The sequence below is a fragment of the Thunnus albacares genome, chromosome 21 (assembly GCF_914725855.1).
Source record: "Thunnus albacares chromosome 21, fThuAlb1.1, whole genome shotgun sequence".
NCBI lineage: Eukaryota > Metazoa > Chordata > Actinopteri > Scombriformes > Scombridae > Thunnus > Thunnus albacares.
Genome location: NC_058126.1, coordinates 17375590 through 17394231, shown reverse-complemented (window position 1 = coordinate 17394231; position 18642 = coordinate 17375590). Strand labels below are relative to the sequence as shown.

Below are 18642 nucleotides of genomic sequence, written 5' to 3'. Positions count from 1 at the left end.
TAAATTAGTCTGAAGTGAACTTAAAGCTGAAATCTTTTACTTTTACTTTTACTTTTACACACAAAGCTGCACTGAACGCTGTGAGGTTAGAGAGGCATAGATTATGGACTTTTTATGTCTGTCAGCTATCATACATACACACACAAACAAATGCACCAATGACTGAAGTATGAGTTTATGGGCTTCATTTTCATATGTTAATACACAGACATGTAAAGAAGTATATTGCTCTCAGCATACTGAATGTGTTTTTGAAAAGACTTTGTTGACACTGTCATTCAGGGAAGGAGCAATCTGGTGCTTTAAAATGTTTAATGCCTACATCTGTTTGCTGTGTTCAGTGGGTAACCACCCATGACTGCTGAAAGGCCACAAGAGTCCCACTACACCCATACTATACTTCACTACATGATTGGTTTAAACCAAATGTGTAGCAGGTTGATGTTGAACCTCACCAACAGTGACCTCTAGTGGGATGTAGGTCATTTTACAGTAACAAGACAAACACTGGGTTCACAGTTGCAAAGTGAACAACAGCTTCTGAAAACAAAGTAATCAGGTTTAAGAGACTGTGTGACTCTCTTTCTCCAGAGAACAAACATTTTTATGTGTCTTAAACTGTAAATTACATCAACCCTAATAACAAAGCACAAGCCTCTAAGTGTTGGAAATCATTGCGAGTGCCTTTAGAGGCTGTGCTGCTCTGTACATTTCATGAACCAAGGTGGTTTGAAGTGTGGATTGGATTTTTTAACCAATCTGTCATTTGAATGCAAGTGTTGTCCTAGTTGACATGAAAAACACTAGTTGTTTAAACTATAATTGGTGCCTTGGGTAAGCTTTGCTCAAAAAAGTGCTTCTTAAAAGAGCCTTGTCTCCAATTTTGCAAGGGTTGCTTGTGTGGTGGAAAGAGACCTGAAACTATGGCAGTCTGGTGTCATCTGTGTGAGGTCATTTCTTCTATGCCAGACTGTGTTTTATGACTGAGTAATTTTATGCTGAAGGAACTAAAATTAAAAAGAAAAACAAATACGTTTTCAGTTTAGTTTCTGTTTGACCACACAGCAAATAAGATGTTGCATTTTGTCTTCACCACCAAGAGGACCAAACTTTACCCTTGCTAGTCTTATCAATCCAAAGTATTGCATCCTTCCCAAATTAAGGTTAATCGAGACTAAGTGGGACTTACAATACATTTAAATGCTAGCATACAGTCTCTGTCCAATAGCTGATTACATTTAAACCATCACTTTAAGTACTGGAGCAGGGGGAGCAGGGTTTTTAACAAGACCATACAGCCATGTTATAGCGGCTCTGTGAGGCTGTACTTAAGCGCAGTGGTGCTTTGAGCTAAATGCTAACGTCACCATGTTATTATAGATATTTGATCAAAAGGACAAACAGAACTTTTTCCCTGTTGACTGTGCCTCATGGTGGCGCTAGAAGAAAAGTCAACCAATCATCAAAGTCATTAAAGTGCGTTGTCTGAGAATCATAAATCTGCGCAATATTTGGTGCCAAACCATTAGGTAGATGTTGAGATATTTCAGTGAAAGAAACTTTGACCTGTTGGTGGCGCTGATGGAAAATCCAGGGCTTACCAAAGTTGTTAATAAAACCTCTTGGGAACTTGTATATATCTGTAGCAAATTTCACAGCCATCTATCAAATAGTTGTTCAAAATATTTCACTCTCAACCCCAAATGTCACCCTCATGGTGGCGCTAGAGGAAAAGTCAGAGGATCACCGGAGTCACTAGGATTCATCCCCTAGGGACCAGAATTGTGTGTACAAAATGTCATGGCAATCCATCTGATAGTTGTTGAGGCACTATATTTTAGTCTGGGCCAAAGTGGTGGACTGACAAACAGACCGACATTGCCATCCCCTGAGCTATGCCACTAGCATGGCTAAAAATAAGCACAAATTCCACATTCCTCAACATTTTCCCAGGACTTTGATGGAGATGCTACTTTGTCCCTTATTTGTCTGTTTAAACCATTTGCTATGGTTCATCATGTCCACCATGGGGATTCCTTTCTGTTTTCATGGTCATGGTTAATATGTTGATGTTGGCACTCAGCTCAACTTGAGTTCTCAGGGCTGAAAAATAGCTTGAAGTGCCAACCAAGATGTTACTGTACATGTTTGCTTAAATCATAATTCTGTCTAAAAGAGCTCGGATAGCAACCATAAAAGCAGAATTTTTGAACCCCCTCAATAACTAGAATAATATATGAGTCCTTGTTCAGCCTCAGACTTTTTATAGTGGTTTATGGGAGATGCATGGGAGGCAGGAAATGTTGCAGAAAGTATTCAATTTAAAGATGCCTTATCTAAGAGATACACCCTAACGTCCTATTACTGCACAAGTGTATTACATTGCCAAACTATCCTTACACAACTCGTGCAGTATGGACTATTTAAGGAAAAGTGTTTTCTTAGATATCACCAGTGCAGTCTTGTATGTCACCACTGGAGAGGGCTCACGTACCACCAATAAAGAATGAGTGAGTGATACACTGTACTGGAGAGTTTTTTCTCTCTCGGAGATCACAGAGACTCTATGTGTAGGATTCTGTACTCAACATATACACAAATACATATGCATATCCGAGTGAGTTCATGTGTGTGTTTATGCATGTGACTGTGTGTGCGTGCATATGAGTGTCTGTTTCTGAGAGAATTCTGCTTTCTGTTTTTAACCACATACTTGTGATTAAATGGGCTGCTGTTAGCATAGAAACTTGATCCCGAGGCCTCTATAGATGGAATCCAGCTTTGGTCTGAAAATTTTAATATAATTCGTCTTTTTACACCTCCTCCCGCTTTCTCTTTTGCTTATTTTTGCTGCTCCCACCAACTCGAGTTTTGGGAACAAGAATGATGCTTACTGAGACACATTTGTAACCAGAGACGTAGGCTTGTTGGATGGACATCCAACCCAAACTGAGCTAGCAAGACTGGTAAAACCCCACTGATTTAGCCACACAAGTCTTTTCTGGCACTGTGTTTCCCTCTAGAGATGGGTGGGTCTGCTTTTTTTGGACCCACGTTTTACTTAGCATGCATGCTTGTGGCATCAGAGTGACATTTATGCAAAACCTGTATAATTTCTTAATTAAATAGATGAATAGAAGAATGTTGAAACAAGTACTTCCCTTTATTCTTTGTCAGAGTTTGTAAAACTGATCTTTCTGGCAACATATGAGTGCAAATATACTCTGGAGATAATACTGGAACATTCTGCTGGTTTTAATCAGGCTTTTGTTAATACATACACTCATGTACTGTACATTTCTGCATGTAGCAGCAGTTTCTCACACTATGTTCACATGGGTCACACTCAGCCCATTTGATACTGAAATGATTGAAAATAGCACTGGACTTTTCAGTCAGACCACAAGGATGCCAGGAATAGAATAACAATACCGATCTGTGGTGGAAAATACACAAGGGATTCTTTCACAAAATATATACTGTATGTAGCAGGGAATGTATTTGTAGATTTTTGTACCCTTGAATATCAAAATGTCAACATATTTACAGCGTACACTTTTAGACAATATTTCAAATAAAAATAAACAAAACAATAATAACTATTCCCCCACCATTTGAAAATTTGAATACATGGGGTACCTACATTCACTGCAGTCATAGAGACAGATGTGAACACACATACACACGGACACACACACATGCACATTTATACTCAACCACAGCTCTAAAACAGCCCTAGTTACAGCCTAGAGAACTCAGCAGTTTAGTGAAACATGATGCCCAGACCATAAAACTGTGTATGAGTGTGTGTATGTGTGTGTGTGTGTGTATGTGGTTTTGAGTGGTCTCAGCTGTGTGGGACACACTGCAATGACAGCCAATCAGAGCTAATTCAGAATCAGAGTGGTTTTGACGGCTCCATGGTCTACCCGGGGGAACAAAGCCGTTTGTGTGCGTGTGTGTGTGTGTGTGTGTATGTATGTGGGTGTGTGAGTGTGCATGTGCGCACACCTCTCAACCTTACTCTGCACTCCACCTGCTTCTCATTGCCCAAATGGTCTGACAAAATCTGTTTTTTTGATATATTTAGCTTTTGTATTCCACAGATTTTATTCCATGGGCGCAAAATGACAGAACAGTATTAAAGTTCTTTGAATTTGAATTGAAAATTATCGATTCAGTCAATTAAGAGCCACTTTTTGTCTTTTTTCTTTAAGAGGCTGTGCTGCTTATTATACCCTTTTCTCACTTTTATAACACAGAGCACACTTCTCAGCTACTCATTTCCTCTTAAAGTAAAATTTTTACTTTTTCAATGATCAACTGATTTACTGCCATTTAAATCAACCCTAATTCCCAACCATTATTTTGCAGAATAATTTTGAATGAATGAAAGAGACAAGATCCTTTCAGCATCTTTTTCTCTTTTCTTTTCACTTCCAAGTTGAGTATTCAAAGGTCAACTTAGAAGATGTTCATTCAAAGTTTTGATGACATGTGCTACATGGACCCAAATGGGAAAATCAAAATAAAGTCTATTTTGGCGACCTAAAACAAGTCATGCCACATTACTAGGCTCAAAGGCTGTATTTATCTTCACCGGTGGTCTGACCAGCAAAGAGCTAACAAAGAAATATTTAGACATGAGCATTAGACCTAATCCCTCATAATAACAAAAATGGCCACAAGACAGAAAGGATGAAACTATAAATAACGCAGTCTGGGAAAGGACCAGGTAAATATGTCTTGATTCCATTCAGGTGTTACACATTCATATCATTTGAGATTGCCTCCCTCAAGAGCAGTATTCCTCCATCTCTGGAGCCCAGATTTTCCCAGTATGTCCAGGTATTTGATCAAGCAGATTTGTGGTCACAAGTGTGCCACGCTAGCTTTCAGGCTACGACCATTTGAAGTGTTTAAGAAAAAGCTGAGACGGCAACTTCAGTTTTTCAAAAGTTCTAGAAATATCAGCCCTAAGTCACAAGGCTGGGGGCAAGAACCCAGGGAAGGAAAAAAGACAAGCATCGCCCTCTGCCCCCCTTATCATCCATCGCTCTCCTTTTCAACGTGACGTGAAGCCGGCGTTCTCCCAATAAACCCCGGGGTGATGTGTCAGTAGCAAGCCGAGAATGAAGGAGAAGTGCTCAATTAGGGCCTACTGACTATGGTCTTGACTCTTCACGCCTAACTATCTTCTTCTCCCGTCCCTGATAGGTAGCTCTGAAGAGGCTCACTCTCCCTCCCTTTTTCACGCTCAGTCACACACTTGCTACCTCAAACACCCACACACTAGCTGTCTCGCTCACTCACACACTCGTTCACTCATTTCCCTCTTATTCATTAGCGCAGGTCCTCTCTATCTCAGGTAGATAGACTTCCATGCTCATTTATTTGCCTGCCACCCTTTTTAAACGTGGCCTATTTTGCCCTGCTGAATGAGAAATATCTATTCAGCAACACTGTCACTCAGTTTGAATTTGATGTAATAGTTGCTGCTGACTTTATGACAATATGTACATTGCTAACAAGTTTTTGTCATTACATCTCAGAGGAAAAGATTCATTGTATGCAAACTGGAAGGCAATCCCAAAAATTATTATGAAGTATTTATATTCGTTTCTTAGAGTAATATAGTTAAATGCTTCTGAATGAAAATAACAGCTGTGCTCAGGCAGGTGCGGTTTCTAAAATCTTTCATGAGTTGCTACAAAATTCACAAAATTACATTAGGCGTCACAGTGGTTCATGGTTAACGCTGCCTGACAGGGGTTTGAGTTTGAAGCCTGCGAGGACCTTTTTGTGCAGAGTTTGAATGTTACTCACCATGTTTGTGAAGGTTTCTCCTGGCTTCCGTCCACCCCAAAGGACATGCTTGTTAGATTGCGGGGATAATCCTGGCCCTGGCCTCAGAACTGGATTGGTTCCCCAGGTGATACCATTTGGTTGCCCACTGCTCTTAAACAGAAAAATAGTTGAATTACAATGAATTTCCCTTCTGAGATTAACAAAAGTATAACTTCAACTTCACTTATCATAATAATGTTTGGATATTATGCATGGGCAAGCAAGGGCCACAGTCAAAAGCTGCATATAACATAATATAGAACAAATTATAAAACCCTAAAAAAAGAGTTAAATCTGGTTTTACCTTTATTTAACCAGGTAATCTCGTTAAGATCAAAATCTCTTCTGCAAAAGAAGACCTGAATTTCTTTAGTTTTACATCTGTCTTGGGTGCTTTGCTTCATAGGCCATTTCAAAACACATATGTTGACGTCATAGCAGGAAAAGCACAGGTGTAATTAATTAAGCCAATTATAGCAGCATTGGATTTACATATTCCATTGTCACAGTAGGAAAGGTCCGGGTTAAAACTGATAACACAATGGCACAGTTCCATTCAAGTGTCCAAGCAAGCAATACTAGCGGTCCATCATGCAATATACCAAGTTCTTGAATTTGGAGAAACTAAATGGGATTCAGCCATCATGAATGTTGCACCTGTGCATTTTTAAAATGCCTGCTGTGTAAAAGGCCTATTGCAGACCTTCATGCTGGCCCACTAGCATAACGCACATTTAATGGCTCGCAGCAGTAATTTATGTAACTAAGTTACACCAGCTTGAAAAACACCAAAAAAACTAAACGTCTGTCGTGAAAAAGGCCTTTCGGTTTAATTTTGCGGAACATTAAAGATGTTTTAATGTTAGGGGTGCCAACAAAAACCAAACAACAACACGAAGAGGAGAAAAATAAACGGGAAAACACGCGAAAAATACAAACACTTACTGGAACTATTATGCTTCAGCTGATGTCAACACCAAATTCAAGCTAAACAACATGTGACTATGGCTGTGGTTTCACCTGAAAGGTGGATTTTACTGACCTGGAAAGAGGAATATCCAGAAGTCAACACTTCTAAAAGGTAAGGAGCCTTCTTGTAAAAAAAATTACCTCATAATAAGTTAATAAAGTGCGTTGCTAGGCCGTGTTGCTAAATAGGTTTACAATACACTAAGCTAAGCGTGTGTTAGCTTGTTTGTCAAGTACTGTTAGTCAGTTTTGCTGTTTTCTTGGCTTGTAATGATGCCTTCAGTCTTCTTCTTTTTTTCTGTCCCCTCAGTTTAGTTGACTGGCTGTTTCTCTGTGTATCTTTCACTCGTTTAATATGGTTGTCTGGGGAGGACCAGACTGTCATCATACTGTTTTTGACATAGCTTAGTTTATTGGCTAACGTTACTCTTCCTTGAAGGATCATTTGATCACATTTGCATGCTTGTGTTGTGCTGTGGTGGCTATTAAGAGCAAGTACAGTGAGCTTCTTTCTCATCTCAGATGTCTCTCAGCTCAGTTATCACTGTTTCTGTGTGGATCTATGGCTACTCACATAGCACTGGCTTTCTGTGATCTTCTTGGAACATAACATTTTGTTTGGTGTAGGTGGGAATAATTAGACCAAAGCTAGTTTAGTGTTTAGACCTATATGTCTGACGGCTGAATTGTTCTATGGTAAGAAAATATAGCCTCCAACATAGCTTTTCTTCAAAGGTTTCCTATTTTCTGTAGTGTTCTGTATTTCTTTGTGTAATATCTATAGAAGAGTTTCTGTGTGAAGGAGGGACTAGACAGGATTTGGACCCTCTTAACAAAATACATAAATTCAAATGCGGTTTTCAACTTATTGTAGCAATTTGGAAGCCTGGTTAATGTTGAAAATGTTGCTGAAGTATACACTTGCATCCACTGACACAGGCAATGATAGGATGCAGGTTTACACAGGTGACACAGCCTGCAATGCGTCTGTTCAGCATCCTGTTCTCCAGCATGCTCTAGTACGACTGCTTGTCTTCATAACACCTTCACAGTTTGCTGTTTCTGTGGGGCTGCTTCACCCTAGACACCTGCAGAAATAGTTTTATCAGGCTGCATTAGGACTAAAAATGGTGCAAAAAAGCATCTGATGACCATCCACCATCAGTTAAGGTAGACACGGGCTATTGAAAAAATGTTTTTGAGAGAAAATGTAGAAAAAAAATGAGCAGAAAGTAAAATTAAGATCATTCTCATCCTTGTTTCTTGCTGACAAAGTCTTTTTGTGTAAAAAATGTGGTCGAATTCACAAGTATTCATTACCTGTACCGGCTTAATTAGAGGGATGTTAACTGTTTTCTGTGTTATTTTTAATGAATACTTGAATAGTGGTATGGCAAAACTAATGCCATGCCTTATAATTAACATTAGAGAGAGACAAAATGTGGAAATACTGTCACTAAATTTGGGGCCTGGCTCCTTCTCGCCTGTGATGCAGACTTCAGTGCACTTATCATGCATCTCTGAGGAGCTTTGTATTTTACTGTCCTGAATTAATTTCTAATAATTAATGGAAACCATTCCGCACTTTCAGTTATGAATCACTGACAATCTTTGAATCATCTCAGAGCAGAAGAAGAAACTTAGTCTCTAGGTCTCTTACCTCCATTACTCCTCCTCTTCTCCCCCGCTTGTTCTTCTTCTCCCCTTCCCTACCTCCTTCCTCTTGACATGTGTCACATTTTGGGCTTCTGCTCTCGAGGGATAAATGCCAGATTACATGGTGTAGTATTTTTATCCGTAGTACATTAACCGGCGGAGCTTACAGCATCAAAGCTTGGAGGAGATCATCACACACACACACACACACACACACACACAGGCGCTCTCTCTCTCACACACACACACACACAACCACACACACACAAAGCGCCTCCTTTGATCTCTCCCTCCCTCGTATTCCTAATTACCCTAGTGACACACATACATGCATACACACACACACACACACACACACACACACACTGTACACAATGCACAGATACCCTTGCACGTACTCACACATGCACACAAAGAAATGAATGCATCCTGGGAATCCATGAAATCTAAATCCATGAAGAAATGGTGAATTAGATGTCAAATGTTCATCTGCTAAAACCTGAACAAAAGCAGCTTGCAGGGCACGTGATTACACATTACTCATTCGAAAATTATGAAGATATTATAACTACCTTCCTTAAATATGCAGAAAATCATGAGCTGATAGAGCTGTAAGATATCCTTAGCTTCCAGCTCATCATGCCTCCTGGATCAGCATCTTTTTTTTCTCACAAACTCCATGAAGTCATGTGCAATCCCTTTTTAGTATCAATTACATTGTTCTTTCCTTGATATATACTGTATATTCTTTTATGTGAGTGAGTGTGTGTGTGTGTGTGTGGGCTGTGTTGCATACAAAAAAAGTATATGTCATTGTATTCCAGCAGTAGATAGTACAACAATAACAAACTGACTCTGGTCACGTGGCCATGAAAGTGAAGTGAATGACTCTGGAAACGGTTGCGCTCACACAAACACAAAAAAATTTGACATCTCTGATGCAAATATTACACGTTGAGTCATTTTAATGATAAGTGCTCATACACAACGGTAACCATGGTAGCATAAATTAATATGAGCTCTGTGTGTAAGACATAGACACAATTTGGAGTCTTCTGTAGTCTGAAAAGAAAACATCTTAATTTCCCAGGCCAAAAAAAAAAAAAAGAAATAGCAAAGCAGTGACTCTCGCATGCAGAAAAGTGATATGATGGCAACGTCCTTACTCTGCCAATATCTAAACACATCATTACAAATTTCCAGCATCACTCATTCCTCAAACATAAGCCAAATTGTATTACTCACTTTGTAAACTCTCCTACACTAATATTACCGCTTGATTTTGTGACTGTGGTTTGACTTGATACTGAAGAAGAAGATTGTAAACTTTGTTATACATGAAATTGCGTTTGGGGGTATTATTCTGTCCCCTGAAAAGAGAAAAAAAAAAAATTGTGAGTGCACATAAAGTGTTTTTCTACATGCACTTGCACGCATAAGCTTACAAACACAAAACCAGGTGGAGTGTGCGCCGACTAAGATTGGGTAGTCTGGAATCCCACTGTGATTTTTAGATTGATTTCAAGCTGGGTAGCTCTATCACAAACATTCCTTTGATTTGTACAGACTAGCCATCATAAAAGCAATGCAAAATTATCCTCTGACTCGTTCTACCTGCTGCAAAGTCTGTATAGTCACAGATACTGCGGACTGTGGGGGGCAGAGAGATGTTGAGAGGAAAACAAAGAAGGAGAGATGAATCGGGAGAAGAAATTGAGAAAGAAGTGAGAAAGATGAGATATAAAAAGGCAAACTTTTGATGTGCAACATTTCTGTGTTTTACTTGGCTATGAAGGGTTTACTGTTTTGGGTCAGTGCATATTTTGGTTCAAATAACTTGTTTTGTAAGTTCCAACTTCTTAAATGTGAGTATTTCTAGTTTCTTTAATCTATGACAGTAAACTGAATATATTTGGACGAGTTTGGGCGGACTGTTGGTAGGGACTAAACAAGATATTTGAACTTGGTGATCATCATTTTTTACCATTTTCTAACGTTTTAAGTAACTAATCGAGACAATAATCACCAGATTAATTGATCGAAAATAATTATACAGTATAATATGTCAAGGCACTGTAGGTCTTGAACAGGAAAACATAATCAGAGGCTACTATATTCATGTGATCAGTAATCCAATAAAAGCTAGTCCATAAAATGAAAAATTCAAGTAAAATCAAAAAAGCCAAAACTTAAACTGAGAGCAGTTATGCAAACAGACTAGACTCATGAATTAGGGGTAAGGGAAGACAGAAAAATAGTCTCTCTCTCTCTCTCTCTCTCTCCAATGCCTGAAATTGCTCACCAGCCATAAGCTCATCTCATTCAAGTACTGAGAGTTTCTCACTAGCACATCGGTTGCCAACAGGACTTGATGTGGGCCATTCAGCCTGCAGAGAACGCTGCCTTGTTGACCTTTGGGTGCTGTCAACCGATCAATGAGGGGATATTTTGCTGTTTCCACCACTGTTGCTAGATGTGTGGAGAGCCTCACCCTACTTCATGCGGCCATTTAGGAGAGCTTGGAGTGGTAGCGAGAGGGTTTTTCACAGCGTGTGTATGTGCATGTGGTGCATTAAAGATTGAAACTGTGTGTGTGTGTGTGTGTGTTCGTGGTAGGGGTTAGTTGCTTGTAGGGGAGATGTAGCATGAGTGAGTTGTTGAGAGGCTGAATTGGCCCTACAGTACATGCCGTTTAGGTGAAATCAATAAGGATCTATTCATTGAGTGCCTCACTCCAGGCTTGTGTGTCTCATCCAATAACTGGTGGGGAAAGGCATTATTGTGTGTGTGTGTCTCTCTCTCTCTCTCTCTTTACAGGTAGCTGATCAGTTTATAACCCTTGGGAATGAACTTCTACCTTCTAGTTTGACCTTTCACCCCTTGAGGTTTAATGCTATATGACTTGAGGCCTCAGTTGTAGGTTCTAATAAATCATGAGGCATTGTTTCTAAATGCAGTGATTCATTATTTGACTAATTAGCTATTACATTTTTGTACCAGACCTCAGATTTTCTGTTCTACACCACAGCAAAGTAGTGCTGAATAAATTAGTTGATTGATCAATTAAATGCTCAACAGAAAATTTTGCTGATTGATTAATCATTGAAGTCATGTACCAGTCAAAAATGCCAAACATTCTCTGGTAAACATTAAAAGTAAAAGTGTTCGTTTGCTTCTGTTTTCTGTATATATTTTTTAATTTCTTTGGGTAAATGAGGGTTGTTTGAGGATGAGTGGAGTGTTAATGTCAGTCTCTGTTTCTCTGTGTGGGGTACATAACTCCCACCAGGGGTGGCTGACAAGAGATGACTGTGGCTTACCACACACTGAGAGTGCTACTCTTCTTTAATCTCCCTCCCTCTCTTCCTCTGTGTTTCTCTCTCCCCCATCTTAATTTCTCTCAACTCTGACATGTAAAAGCTTTTCCCTCCCATCTAAACCACTGAGCTAATCCTGCAGCTGGTTTTCAGGGGTATCGTGCTGTTTTGGGGGCTCTTATACTGACACAACGGTTTAGTATCATAATGGCTTGCAAACACCTGTCCAATTAGCCTGATTGTGATGCACCTCAAACCAGCTGACGGATCCTGCGGTGTGGCATGGAGATTTAGCAAAACACACTAAATACTTCTGCTCTAGAGGGATGTTTTTGCAGTTTTGTGACAAATGTCTTTCTTTAAATCCAGGTTTAGTGAAGGGTAATTGAGGGGACTTCCAAGAGTCAGTTGTCAGCAAAGGACAAAAGTCTTTCAGCTAAATTTAAGTTCCAACATCAGTTTCCTCTGTGTCACAAGATCGGCGAGAATTATAGGTTGTCCAAGATTTATGTGATGGTTTAAAAAAAAAAAAAAAAAAAAAAAAAACAACCCAAAATTTTGCAGAGTTGAATTCAAACATGTCTAAACATAAAGGTAATGCACTGGCTTAAAGGTGTTTGTGTTCTATGAGAGAGCAGCTGAAGGAGAGATGACATGAAAAGAAGAGACTGACAATTAGGCATTCTGTAACAGACCCTCACTCCATTTACACTAAGAATTTATACATTACATACTTTAAAGAAGTTTTTGACAACCCAGTCAAGACATTTTATAACTGTATTGGTTCTATGTTGTAGCTTTGCTCCCTTAACCACACAATACTAATATAAATATCATGACCTATGCCAAATTCCTCTTATTCATAGTTTCTTCACTCCTTTTCTACTGGTAAATGTAGAAAATACAATAAGGGATGTTATATGATCCATGCTAAGTTGTGCTGCTAGACACGTGAAGTACATAGACTACTGTGCATGGTGAAAGGTTGGGGGAAAAGCATTGAGTAGCATTTGTTTCGCAAAGCATCAGTCCTTTTGTTTTGCAGTGGTGAGCAGAATCATATCTTTAGCTAAGTCCTACAATAAGTAGTCTCTTTAATGCCCCACTGGATGTTTGAGTGGTTGGGCGGCAGAGATTTTTTGCTGAAATTTTTCTTGTGATGTTTCATTTGGTCGGACAAATTTGTGCTCTTACTTTTGTTTGCAAAGAAAGTACAGGTGCTTTTTTCTGTCGTTACCGTCATTGAACATAGCAGACTGCACAACTCCTCATAATACAGGCCAGTGTTTTTGTCAGAACAGGGGGTGGGTAATTTTATTTTTTCATCCTCACCATTCATGGGTTTCCTTAGCTTTTTCTTTCACCACATCTTACTCCGCTGTCTCTGACACACATTAGATTTATTTACATCTGCCCACATTAGATTTATTACACCTGCACCCCTTGTTCTGTGCATAATTTGTCACATGGACTTGTCAACTTGGTTCCCTACTGTCCAAGATCCATCTGAGACCAGATTCAGGACAAGTCCAAATTATATTCATGTGGTGTGTCAACAACAGGGTAAAATTACATGTATTTGTAGTCTTTTGTAGTCTAAATATTCTAAATATTATAGTCCAAGCCAATTCTGTGGAGCAGTACATCTAATAAGGGTCAACTCAGTGTTGCCAGACTACAGCTAATAAAAGTCATTGCTACTGAGTCACTTGTAATCTCAAAGTGAAATTTATTAAACCCAGATAGGGACATTCAAAGGCTTTGGAAGCTTTAAAGGTATTCATCTAACAGCCGGACTTCATAAATGCTGTATAAGGTTTGACTTGCCATTTAAACGAGGCAAAGCGCCACTGTCTATCTCTGTAATATCTCTTCCCCCCCCCCCCGGCTTCATAAAAATGTTGAACAGCCTTTCTCAGAGTGACCTGGGCCTTGTTCTCAATTAAACCCCTTCGCCCTCCGCACAATTAATGGGGTTTTGCCATCTAGTTATTTCATTACAATGACTTGCTCCTATCTGCTAGATGGCCACTTCACTATACATACTGTACTGTGCATTTTCTTCATTTTTCTTTTTCTTTGCTCTATCACAAGCCCTCCATCAGGGTGACAGCTCCCTGCCTTTTGTCCTTCAGTGAGGGTAAGCCTTACTGTAGTCTGTATGGGAGGCGTATATTGTAATATATTTTTTTTTAATGTTTCATTTTTATCTGTGTGCATTAAGAAGCTCCGAAGGTTTTAATTGTCTCAGTGTGTATGTGTGTTTATATGCGTGTGTCATAAACAATGTAGTGGATGTGTGTGCTGCAGTGTGAAGGCAGTGGTGGCAGCTTCCAGGCTCTGGCGCTGGTGTAGGAAGACATCACTCTTCAGGCCAGGCAGATAATGAAGCAGAGTGTAGAGCAAGACAGATAAGACGACAGACTTACGAACATCTCTCTGTCTTCTCCTCTCTTACTCTCTCTTTTTCTTTCTCTCTGCCCCCTCACTCTCATTTGCTCACTTGGTCACTCTCTCATGCTCCCTCGCTCGCTTTCTCTCCGTCTCGTCACACGCACGCGTACAGTAGACGCAGCCTGTTTCTCCCTTCCAGCCAAACACTCTCGTTTTCTTCCTGAGCATGATTAGAAGAAAATAGTTGTCAGAGAGACAAAGAGGGAGAGAGAGAGAGAGAGACAGAGAGAGAGGGAGAGAGAGAGAAATGAATGGAGATATGAAGGGACATGTCATACCATTCACAGAGCACTAGGTCTGACAGGAACCCTCAGGACATGGCACTCGTTTCAAGTGGGGACCAAATGGAGGTGGCACCAGGCTGTAAGGGCTCTCTAGTTAATTAGAAGACATTGCCGTTCTGGCACAGAGAGGGCAGTTGGAAATCACAGTCAATTACATCCAGGTTATAACATGAGTTTGGCACCGCAAGTCAGCTTGTCACAGCTTGTCTGGTGCTGACCATAATGGCCTCATACGATACACTCACAGTCAATGATGGCATGTCTGCACATATTCTCGATGTTACTGTATGATAATGCAAAATTAAGTTTTTGGTTGTCATTCTGAAAAAAATCCAGCATAATGTGATTTTCTTTTTTTAAAATTTTTTGAAGTCAGTCCAATCTAAATCTGAAATGAGAAAATCCTTACAGTTATTTTATATAATATCTTAAAGGTCAGTTTTGTTGCATGTTGTTGTTGTTGTTTGGATCTGTAAGCCTTTGAGTCCACATTTTGAAACATTTTTTTTACCCATTAGTAATGTTTTTGTGCTTTTTTTCCATGTTTTCTTTTTTTTTTAAACTGATTTACATTTTGAGAAAGTAAATTTTGAGATGAGACATCAGGACCATCCTAAGATCCCTAACAGTATCCTCCAGTCCCATCTGACACACCTTTATACATATTGTACTGTTCAATATGAGAATATACTCCAAACAAACAAAAACAAAAACTGCACAAAAGAGAAAGAGAGAAGTATTTCAGAGTTGCTTTTATTACCTTTGTTTGGCAAGATGCAAAAATGTGCATGAAGTCTCACATTTGGCCTTTTCAAACAAGTTCAGGGAAAATGTTTCTACTCTGTATGCAGAATCTTTCAACAACACCATCACCAGAGAACCACTCAGTGCCTGATCCCCATCTCTAAACACAAAGGAAAATGCCTGTCAAGTCTTGAAAGAAATCGTGTACCTGCATTTGAAAATCCATTAGGCAAGGCGTGGAAGCTGGAGTAACCGAGAGCAATGGAAGCAGATGAAAGGGGTGACTCATTCGATGGTGCTGCCGTGTGTTTTGAAGATGGAATATGGTCTCTAACTCGGCCACATGGGTGAAAACAGAAAAGTTTATAGACACACGGTCACGCTTCTGTGTAAGCATGCACAGGCATGAGTGCACGCATATGCTCTTGGTTGTAGATATGGACATGCGCATACACAGATCCACGCACATTGCCCTCTGTGGCTCAGACCCCCTGGTGTTGAAACCAAAAAGCTACAGGAATGCACACAAATCACTGCTTGTAGGCAGAAAGAGAAGTGGAGGAGGACAGGAGGGGTAATGAAACGAGAGAGCATTCGAAGAGAAAACGGTAAGCTGTTGTTCTACACTACACACCTCCTTCCGGGGGCGCGGCTCTGCTGCTGACCCTGTGCTTCACACTCCACGTCGTCGAGCGTGTTTGTATGTTTTTGTGTATGTTTCTGTTCAAAGTAAACTTGAGTATTTACTCGGAGCCGCTTGGAAATGAGATTTCCCACTCTTTGGACGACTGTATGTCTTGTAGCCGTCTTACTCGAGGCGAGTTTCGGACTAAATGCAAAGATTGGCATGGTCACCTATACCCAGGAACACCTGTTATCTCTCCAACCTCACGCAAAAATCGGTGACCTGCTTTCAAATTTAACCTACCAGATGACTGCACTGGGCTGATCAAGAATCCCAGGACGAGAATATGGATTAAACCAAAAAAACGAGAGGAGGTGTAAGAGAAAAACTCCGAAGACGTGGTGTAATGGAATTTTTTACTATTCACGTGTTGTGCATGTGATGTGTAACTCTCTCTTGTTCTGTCTAACCATCTCTTTGGTTGTAATTTAGCTTTTTGCTACAAACACTAAACACAGTGCATCTGGTGCCTGTGCATAATTGTACGTTGCAGTTCCAATGCTATTGTAATGTCCATGTCTGAGAAAGCGATCAACTTGCAGTTCTCAGCAGATAGGAAGAAACACTCCCAGCAGACAGGTGCAGAGGAATAAACCCCCCAGGGAAGAAACATTGATAAAAGTTATGAATGAACAATAGGGCAACTGTTGAATACAGGGGGCTCAGTGATTTAACATTGGTAGTGTGCAGCTTTCACTGTAAAGATGACTGTTTTCACTGAATTCTTGGCCCTTTGACTCAGACAGACTTTGAGTCCGTATGCGTACACTGTGTGATTGTGGAATAAACTCTTAAAAGACAATTCTCTCTTTGTGAAATCTATCTCTATTTCGGAAATTCCCACGACATGCAGCTGTCGACCTCCTTTGCCAGTGATTACTCTGTCAAATGCAGTCGCTGAACAACAAAATTGATGAATTAATGGCAAAAGTTGATTATGACTGCGACTTTAGACGCAGCAATCTAATATGTTTAACTGAATCATGGCTTGAAATGGACACAACAAATGTTGTTTTAAGGGCATACACCACAATTAGGGCCGACAGGAGTGAACTCACTCATAAGTCTATAGGAGGTGGACTATGTATTTTTGTGGATAACAGTTGGGCAATACAATTCCATATTCACGAGCAAATATGCACCCCCACTATGAACTTTATCTGTATTTTTTTAGACCATTCTATTTACCGAGGGAATTTGGCCAGGTCATCATAATTTTAATCTACGTTCCCGGACCAGACAATGAGAAGGCAGTGACCAAAATAACGGAAAGCTACAATAACGTGCTTGTCCGCTCTTCAGATCAGCCGCTGTTTATTCTTGGAGATGGTAGCCCTTGTGATCTTTCAAGTCATTTACTCGCCTTACAACAGTTTGTGAACTGCCCTACTCGATCCACCCGTGTGTTGGATAAGTGCTACGGAAATGTAGCTGATGCTTACAAGGCTGTGTGCTGTCCTCTGCTGGTTAAGTTAGACCGAAATGTTGTACACCTGCTTCCCAAGTATCAAGCTAAGGTGAAGCAAGAGAAACCAATGACTGAAGAGATCAAACTTTGGACTGAGCAAAGCAAAGAGGAGCAGACAGACTGTTTCAATGATACAGACTGGCAACTATTTTTTAATTGTTGTGACACTGTACATAGATCTTAAGATCTCAAAATGTGTCTTAATAAGAAAAAATGTGTTTTTCTGTGATACTGATTTGGTCAGAGAACAGGAGAGAAGGATTGAATTCAAATCTAAAACAAAGAAAGCAAAATTAAAATACTAAGACAAGGTTGAGAACATTTTGCATGGGTAATGTTAAGCTATGATGGGCAAAGAGAGCAGGAAACAGAAATATACTATCTGAACAGTCCTTCCTTCTCAAATGAGATGAATCTTTTTTATACTAGGTATGACACAGGGGACTTCAATACAGAATGTGACATGGTGTGCACCAAAATGCCTGTATATGCTCCATTAGTTCTTACAGAGCACAGAATTGCAGTTAGCCTTGCCTGCACTAAACTAAACAAGACCCCGGGCCCTGATGGCCTGATCGGATGAGTGCTTAAAGATTGTGCGCCCCAGATGACAAGTGTTATCACTCAACTATTTTAGCTCCTGCTGGACAAGAGCACTTTACCTAGCTCCTAGAAACTGCCAAATATAGTGCCTGTACCAGGAAATCAGGAGCTAGCCTTTTAAACGATTTTAGACCAATAGTGTTTACCTCCATCCTGTGTAAATGTATAGAAAGGGTTCTATCTAAGCACCCAACATCATCTGTGGCTTGTCATCTTGACCCCCTCCAATTTGCATATCTGGCTATAATTTTATACAGTGACCAAACATCTCCAACTAACTATATTCTATGCCAGAGTTTTATTTATTGAGTTTAGTTCAGCTTTTAATACAATTAGGACACATATCCTCATTCAAAGGCTTTTGGATCTAGGGTTGAATGGTAGTCTAATTTTGTGGATCAGCGATTTTTTTTTTTTTGTCTGACTGTCCACAAAGAGTGTCCTCTAATGGTAATGTGTCAGAACTGATCATTTTAAATACAGGCGTGCCCCAAGGTACCATTCTATCAACTTTATTATTTTCAGTGTACATCAATGAGTTCAGAATCCAAGACTCAGATTTTAGCTTACTTAAATACGCTGATGATATGGCTCTCGTCAGCCTATCACATGAAG

At 39.9% G+C, this 18642-nt stretch overlaps 2 protein-coding genes across 5 annotated transcripts in view; one reads left to right on the top strand and one right to left on the bottom strand.

Annotated features, from left to right (window-relative positions):
• The window catches only part of LOC122972733 (beta-1,4-galactosyltransferase 1-like), a 28619-nt gene extending 20995 nt beyond the window's left edge, over positions 1-7624 (bottom strand). The window contains exons 1-2 of one of the 4 annotated variants that reach the window (XR_006399835.1): positions 6152-6280; positions 5827-5953 (exon numbers count right to left, since the gene is read on the bottom strand). The gene's annotated coding sequence lies outside the window, so the exon portion shown is untranslated. Of the gene's footprint in view, positions 1-5826; positions 5959-6151; positions 6282-6889 lie in introns of those variants that run through there. The other 3 variants (XM_044340039.1, XM_044340037.1, XM_044340036.1) reach the window with 3 other exon arrangements.
• The window catches only part of zfhx4 (zinc finger homeobox 4), a 308534-nt gene continuing 296359 nt past the window's right edge, over positions 6468-18642 (top strand). Inside the window, exon 1 of the mRNA XM_044340031.1 lies at positions 6468-6928. The gene's annotated coding sequence lies outside the window, so the exon portion shown is untranslated. The remainder of the gene's footprint in view (positions 6929-18642) is intronic.